Source organism: Phoca vitulina, unplaced genomic scaffold, assembly GCF_004348235.1.
Source record: "Phoca vitulina isolate PV1807 unplaced genomic scaffold, GSC_HSeal_1.0 scaffold3, whole genome shotgun sequence".
NCBI classification, from domain to species: domain Eukaryota; kingdom Metazoa; phylum Chordata; class Mammalia; order Carnivora; family Phocidae; genus Phoca; species Phoca vitulina.
In genome coordinates, this window is record NW_022589706.1 from 17,574,447 (window position 1) to 17,583,216 (window position 8,770).

Below are 8,770 nucleotides of genomic sequence, written 5' to 3' on the forward strand. Positions count from 1 at the left end.
TGTGTGTGTGTGTGTGTGTGTGTGTGTGTGTGTGTGTGTGTGTGTGTAGTCTTAATGTTGTTTTTTAGTGACTCCTAAGGATACTTCCTGCTGCAATATTGTATTGCTCTATGCATTCTGATGTGTTTCATCCAGCCAGGCCTCCATGATGGCTGTGGTATTGCTTACATGCAGACTGCCCATTGCACCTTGGCCAGGTCTCCCCCAGGCACCACTGTGGGGGGCTGGCACTTAATGCCAACCTTGAAACCTGGGGGACACCAGTCCACAAACTGGATGGCGTGCTTGGTCTTGAGAGTGACAATGGCGACATTCACATCCTTGGGCACCACTTCTTTGTGGTAGAACTTGCAGCAGGCCATGTATTTGCCGTGGCGAGGGTCACACTTGACCATCTGTTTGGAGGGTTCAAAGCAGGCGTTGGTGATCTCTGCCACCGATAGCTGCTCATGGTAGGCCTTCTCCGCTGAGACGATGGGTCAAGTAAGTCACCAGGGGGACTTTGATGCGGGTGTAGGGGACCAGGTTGGTCTGGAATTCTGTGAGGTCCACGTTGAGGGCCCTGTCGAAGTGCAGGGAGGCAGTGATGGAGGACACGATCTGGCCGATGAGCCAGTTGAGGGTGGTGTAGGTGGGGCGCTCGATGTCCAGGTTGCGGTGGCAGATCATAGATGGCCTCGTTGTCCACCATGAAGGCACAATCCGAGTGCTCCAGGGTGGTATGGGTGGTCAGGATGGAGTTGTAGGATTCCACAACTGCTGTGGATACTTGGGGGGCAGGTTAGATGGCGAATTCCAACTTGGACTTCTTGCCATAGTCAACAGAAAGCTGCTCTGTCAACAGGGAGGTGTAGCCTTAGAGCCATTGCCACCCCCAAAGCTAAGGAAGATGAGGAAACCCTGAAGCCTGGTGCACTGGTCTGTCAGTTTTCAGATGTGCTCCAGCACAAGATTGATGATCTCCTTCCCCACCATATAGTGGCCTCGGGCATAGTTGTTGGTAGCATCTTCCTTGCCAGATATCAGTAGTATATTAAAATATATATTATATATTGACAATATATATATCGTCCTGGAGAGATATATATATATCTCCATATATGCATGTATGTATGTAGTGTGTGTGTGTGTGTATGTGTGTGTGTATGTGTGCGTGTATGTGTGTATGTGTGTATGTGTGTGTGTGTATGTGTGCGTGTATGTGTGTATGTGTGTGTGTGTGTATGTGTGTGTGTGTGTGTGCGTGTGGAGTCTAACTTCTTTCATGTAGCCTTAATCATTAGAGATTTATATATTCTGAGGGTATAGATCAGCAGTTCATTTCATTTTTACTGCTATGTAGGAGTCCTTTTTTTAAGATTTTATTTATTTATTTGACAGAGAGAGAGAGAGCATGAGCAGGGGAGAGCAGCAGACAGAGGGTGAAACAGGCTCTCTGCTCAGCAGGGAGCCCAACACGGGGCTGGATCCCCGGATCCTGGGATCATGATGGAGCGGAAGGCAGATGCTTAACCCCCTGAGCCACCCAGGCGCCCCTATGTAGGAGTCTTTAGTCTACTTCTTCCACAGCTTACCTATTCAGCAGCCAAAGGCAGTATGAACTTCTTAGTAGTTATGAATATTGCTACTATAAACATTTGTGTGTGGATTTTTGTTTGAACTTACGTTTTCATTTTTATTGGGTAACATTCATAGAAAGGACCCAATAAAGAGTGAAATAATAAATATATATATACACACACATATATATGTTTGGGTTATCCATATAGGCTATCTATTGAATGAGCTTTATAAGTTTTGTTAATTTGTACTGCTCAAAGAATTTGTTGACTACAGCTATGTTGTCAAATTTATAGGCATAAGATTATTCATAGTATCACCTTTTTATAGTTGATGTCTATAGGATCTGAGCTGATGCCCTCTGTATTTCATTTCTTATACTTCCAAGTTATGGCTTCTGTTTTTTATTGTATTGTATTCTGATTTATCTGATCAATCTGGCTAGAGGTATACCAATTTCATTGATCTTTTTAGAGCCAATTTTCAGTTTCACTGATTTTTCTCTAATATGTTTCTATTCTTAATGTCATTGTTTTCATCAATTGTCTTTATTGTGTCTTTCTATTTGGTATGGGTTTAATATGCTTTCCTTTTTCTGATTTATTAAGAGATAAATTTAGATGGCTAATAGAATTTCCTTATTTTCCAGTAAAGTACTTATTGCTATAAAATTTCCTCTGTCCATTGTTTTACCCACATCAAACAACTTTTGCCTAGCAAAAAATTTACCTATAGCATGAGGATTGAGTCGATCTAGACAGTTGAACTTGTTCTATATTTTGTAGTTGTTATTTTTACCTCACAGCAACTTCAAATTCCTGTTCTGTGTCCTTTCTAGGGCAGAGATGGTTAGGGTTTTTCTTCTCATCCAGCCCTTTGCCTTAGGCTTTCCTGTGTGTCTCTATTACAGATAGTCTCTCTCTGACCTCTTGTGCTTTTTCAACAGTAGACCCTCTCACTTTTTATTCGGTATTAGCTAACCTGATGGTCGGGGTCAGAGAGGGTTCCTTGTTATCCTCCTTCAACCTCATTCTTAGGCAGGACCTTTGTCCCTATACCTGACATGTGGTAATTTCCCTGTGGCTCATCCCCCTTCTCCAGCATTGGGGAATCACTGATGGTCTGGGGCCTGGATGATTTTCATCCCTCCTCTAGGGTTCAATGGCTCTTTCTTTTATGTTTCTTCACTGTGATCTTGGATGCTAGGGTTTGCTAACTTTTTCTCAGCAGTTGAAGGCTTCTGTTCCTTAGGGTCTACGTCAAACTTTATTCTTTTTTGTATTTGTGGATCTTCCCTTTTTCTAGACCTGCACCACCCAAGAAGGCTTTGCCCAGTTTTCTTTCCCACACCATTCTTTCTTGTAAGCACCCAACAGAAGTCCATGAAGAAGAGTCTATGAGAAGATACAGTTTCCCCTTGAATATACAGCACTCAGAATTTTTCTACTACCTCACTAGCCCACACACAACCTTTACTAATTTGTTAAAAAGTTTAGTTAATTTTTGTTATCTATTTGAATAGTGGTGCTGTCTTTCTCCTGATGCCACAAGTGAGTCAGTGCTCATGTTTCATCTCTTCTGGGAGAACCAAATCTTACCTTCGGTTTCAAGAAAAGTAGTATGAGATTATAGTGTTTCATATATAATTCTGCTATATTATTTTGCATTTTGATATTTATAACATTTATACCTTCACTTTGAACCTTTAGTTATAAAGTGAAAACAAATATTTTAATGATTTTACCTAATTCGCTTATATTTCCTAGAGCATAATACATTAAACCAAATTAATTTCTTCTTGAATTTTCAATGCATAGTAATCAAACTATTTCTATGTTTCTAAAGTTTCTTTTTTTTATTAAAGTTTTATTTATTTATTTTGGAGAGAGAGAAAGATAGAGTGTGTGTGAGTGAGGGGGAGGAGTGGAGGGAGAGGGAGAGAGAATCATCCAGCACACTGAGCAAGGAGTGTGTCATAGGGCTTGATCCCAGGACCCCAAGATCATGACCTGAGCCAAAATCAAGAGTCAACTGCTTAATGGACTGAGCCACCCAAGCACCCCTCTTTTTTTTTTTTTTTACTGATATAATCTGTAAGATCATTTTCCTATAACAATGGAATATTACTCAGCCATCAGAAAGGATGGGGACTGGAGGAGATCATGCTAAGTGAAATAAGTCAAGCAGAGAAAGTCAATTATCATATGGTTTCACTTATTTGTGGAACATAAGGAATAGCATGGAGGACATTAGGAGAAGGAAGGGAAAAATGAAGGGGGGGAAATCAGAGGGGGAGACGAACCATGAGAGACTATGGACTCTGAGAAACAAACAGGGTTTTAGAGGGGAGGGGGGTGGGGGGGATGGGTTAGCCTGGTGATGGGTATTAAAGAGGGCATGTACTGCACGGAGCACTGGGTGTTATATGAAAACAATGGATCACGAATCACCACATCAAAAACTAATGATGTATTTGGATGGTCAATAACATAACATAATAAAATAAAATGAAAAAAAGAAAAAAAAATCCTATGAAGTATTTGATTCATGTAAAATTTTCAGACTTGGGGCACCTGGGTGGCTCAGTCCATTAAGCATCTGCCTTTGGCTCAGGTCATGATCTCAGGGTCCTGGGATTGAGCCCCACATCGGGTTTCCTGCTCAGTGGGGAGTCTGCTTCTCCCTCTCCCTCTGCTGCTCCCCTTGCTTGTGCTTGCACTCTCTCTGTCAAATAAATAAATAAAATCTTAAAAAAAAATAAAATTTTCAAACTTTAGGGATGCCTGGGTGACTCAGTTGGTCAAGCATCTGCCTTCAGCTCAGGTCATGATCACAGGGTCCTGGGATTGAGTCCCGCATCAGGCTCCTTGATCAGTGGGGAGTCTGCTTCTCTCTCTCCCTCTGCTGCTCCCCTTGTGCTCTCTCTCTCTCTCAAATGAATAAAATAGAATCTCTAAAAAAAATAAAACACAATTTTCAAACTTTATTGAGGCCTATGCAGGTCCCAAACTCTCTGTGGTTTGGGGTTGCTATCTGCCTTATAAAGCAAAGTAGAGGGTTTGTCTTCTGGGAAGACAAAATTGTCTTCTCCTCTGAAAACACCTCCTACATAGAGGGCTTTGGCATCTTCTGGGATTAGGGAAGCAGGGACTGAGGCCTCATGAGTCTGAGTTTTCAGCTGAGGTAGAGAAAGATGAGAGTGCTTATAACCAGAAAGTCCAGAGTCTAGTGTAGTTACCTCCAGGACTCATTACTGTTAACCCAGCCTGGGCTTCATGACAGTCCTAGAAATGGATTCCTTAACAATAAAATAATAATAATATAGTTAAAAAATAAAGTAAAATTTTCAGGCTTTTACCACTGTGAGATTTTATATTGGATATCACCTTTACAAAGTTTAATTTTTCTGATTCAAAACTTTTAAATCTAGATTTTTAGAAGGAATGTTAAATTGTTATTTAAATATCTAGGCAATACTAATTTTGTTTTGTTCTCTTTATTCAGTATAATCAGTATCATTCTATGTTGATTATTTTAGCTTGTCTAATTCTTCTGGGATAAGTTTTGTAAATTTTAATTGCAACAATGTATATGGATCTATGTATGCTTACATCTCTAGTATATTTTAGTTTATGCATTTTAGCTATTATAATTTTTCTGATATTTATTTTTGTAGTAATATGTATCAGGCATTGGATAGAACTTATGTTTTTATTGTTAGATCAAAGGGCAACAAACATAAACAGGGCCAAAGCATTCAATATGAACATATGGTAGGGACAAAATATATTTCTTTAGGAGAGAGATGTTAAGATATCATTCCAAGCTAAAGAAAGGATATGAATAAAGCCTAATAAATTGCAAGGATCATCAAACCAATGACAAGGGAAAGGGTGGGTAGTTAAAGAAAACCAACACAGAAGAAATAATGAGGTTATATGGGGAAAATAGGAGACAAAATATTAAATATTTCAGTGTGGCCTGTAGAGCTTGTGAATAATAATTGCAAAATGGACCATGTTGAGAAATAGTCTGGTTGGTTTCTCAGCAACTCTTCCCTCCTTCATAGAAATCTGGGAAGAGGTTTTTGAGCAGTTTTTTTAGAGTACAACATTTTCTTGGAAATATATTCCTTCTACAAATATGATCACTAAAGTGTTTGTTGTGCATCTTGTGTGGAAGCTACATACTTCTGCCTGAATCTTTATTTATTAGCAACAGTGTTGTGTCCATATATACTAAATAAATAATTAATATGCAATCCTTAAACATATCTTTGAAGGGAGTGTAGAGTTTGTATATAGAAGAAAAAGTAAGTATATTATTCACACACCCAAAATTTAACAAAGGTTAAAAGCAAGGATTATTTTTTTTTTATTTTACATTGACCAATATAATTAAGAATGTGTATGTATGTGTGTGTGTGTGTGTGTGTGTGTGTGTGTGTGTGTGTGTCTATATTTTGGTTAAGAGAATTGCTGAGCAGTAATTTAGTCAGATAATGAAAGATACTACCTTCTTTTACATTTTTGAGATGGTCAATGTATATTTACATAGCCAGAAAACCTAAAAGGTATGTGTATTTTGATTATGTTATTGCTACGAAAATCACCCCTGATAATGTTTGAGCGCCAAAGGAATAGGTTTAACCTTATATCAATCCACACTTAGAGAAAAATATTTTCAAAGATGAACATCACTCATTACTGATTTTTTTCATAACTACCCCCAATTTTTACTCCAGTTTCATCATGCTATGATTATTAACAACTCTTAATAAAGAACTGCACAAACTACTACAAAAATAAGTAGAAGGGGAATAATCTGATATGCATTTGGTATGTGGGATTTTTATCTTCTTCATAAATTCAAGTCACCCACTCATTCTTTCATTTGAAAATGTCTATTAAGTACCAGAAACTATGTTAGGCACTGAGGAGATGGCAGTGAATGAAACTGACTGAATCCCTGGCTTCCTGAATGTCACATTTATCCTTGAGTAAAGCAGAATATAAAGAAAGTATATAATATATTCATTGATGATAAGTGCAATGGTGAATAAAATAGAGACAGAAAGGAAAATAGGAAGTATGTGTGTGATGAGGGGCAATTTTATTCGTTACTAAAGAATCAACTAAGAGAGGTGCCTGGGTGGCTCAGTCATCAAGCGTCTGCCTTTGGCTCAGGTCATGATCCCAGGGTCCTGGGATCGAGCCCCGCATTGGGCTCCCTGCTCCGCGGGAAGCCTGCTTCTCCCTCTCTCACTCCCCCTGCTTGTGTTCCTTCTCTCGCTGTGTCTCTCTCTGTCAAATAAATAAATAAAATCTTTAAAAACAACAACAAAAAAAACAAAAAAATAATCAACTAAGAAAGAATTTAGCATCATCCTGTTGCAGGTATGGGGCAAACCACTCACAAATATCAAAGAAGTGTATAAAGACAGTGGAGAAAACAAAGAAATGACTTTGGTTCAGAAGCATGCCTAATCTGCTGATAAAAAACAAGTAAGCTATCATCAGAATTTTGGAATTTACTCTGACTGGGATAGGAACTTGTTAAAGGGTCTGCACAAAAGGATCAAGTGATATGACTGTTTCAGTGGGGTCATCTGGTAGCTTTACAGAGCATAGTCTGTTGGCAACCGAGAACATTAGCATTAGCTGGCTAATGAGACATGATAATGGCCTGTTTCTGGGTGTTTGTGTGGGGTCAATAGAAATGGTCAAATTCTAATATATTATGAACATAGAGGCAGCAGATTATCTTGATTGGTAGGCTGTGAGAAAAAGCAAAGAAGATTTCAAGGGTTTTTTTGTGTGTGTGTTTTTATTTTTCCTCCAGAGCAACTGAAAAGATAGAATTCCCATTAACAAAATGGGAAAGGCTATATAAGAGAAAGTTTGGAGGGAAAAATCGATATTCCAATTTTGGTCACATTAATCTTGAGTGCTCAAAATAAGATAAATAGAGGGGATAAGTAGAGATATCATATAGACAACTGGATACACAAGTTTGAAATTTCAAGGGAAATCCAAACTGAAGATGTAAAGTTTGGGATGATTATTATCATCATATATTTTGTATCAATGTCATTATGTTGGATAACATTTTTAAGTCAGTCGGAATAAACTTCCAAGTGAGGAAAAATAATCTGAAGAAGTCCAAGGGCAGAGCACATTTGAGAGTTGGGAGAAAAAGAATAACTAGCAAAAGATAATGAGAAAGAAATAATCAGATTCCATTCACAGTCATGGGGTATTTTTAAATTGTCAGACATTTTAATATGATATACTTTAATCATTGAAAATGATATATTGGAAAGAATATTCTATTCCTGCTACAGATGAAGAAAATAATTTGGGGGATCATCTTACTCAAGATCACATATTTTAAGTAGTGAAGATTATATTTGAATTCTGGTGTTGGAATTTCAAGTCAAGTAAATTTTATTTCACACTATTCAACTAAGTGATGGTTCCTTCTGCATTTAAGTCTTTGGGTCCACTAGATGCAAATATCAACTCTGAACACTGGCTTACCTATCGCATTACACATTTGTGTGTCATCCTTGCACAAGGGCCATGCTAATCTTCTATGTATCACCCCAGCTTTAGTATAGGTGCTGCCAGAGTGAGCACTAATATGCAAAAAGAGTATCAGCCAGAACAATTTTGTAAACATCATCAGAGGTGATATATAAAACCAACAATTTTGGAAAGATTTTGAGGTGGGTAAGGAGGATAGAAGAGTTTGAAACAATTGAAGGGGAATGGCAGGGAATATGGTAAGCCTGGGGCTCTGTAAATGAAAAGTAGTCTTGAATATGTTGTTCAGTAGAATTCCTGGGCTGTCAAGGATCAAGATGAGGCACTGAGTTTCTGATGCATAGAATACAAACATGATGTCTTTGTTAGCTATGAGATGAATAGGAAAAAAAATGTAAAGAGCACAGTATCAGTTTTAACAAAAGCTCAGAAAACAATTAAACACCTATTAGCTAGATAATGGAGTCCATACTGGTTTAAAGATACAAATTGAATCCTATGATATGGACACACCTCTTTTTTTTTTTTTTTTTAAAGATTTTATTTATTTATTTGACAGAGAGAGAGATAGCGAGAGCAGGAACACAAGCAGGGGGAGTGGGAGAGGGAGAAGCAGGCTTCCTGCCGAGCAGGGAGCCCGATGTGGGACTCGATCCCAGGACCCT

The 8,770-nt window shown here is 38.4% G+C and overlaps 2 pseudogenes; both read right to left on the reverse strand.

The window, feature by feature from the left end:
- Nucleotides 1-108: 108 nt before the first annotated feature.
- Nucleotides 109-1,098, reverse strand: LOC116628830 (annotated as a pseudogene).
- A 6,988-nt stretch (nucleotides 1,099-8,086) lies between these two features.
- LOC116630336 lies at nucleotides 8,087-8,198 on the reverse strand (annotated as a pseudogene).
- Between the last annotated feature and the right edge of the window lie 572 nt (nucleotides 8,199-8,770).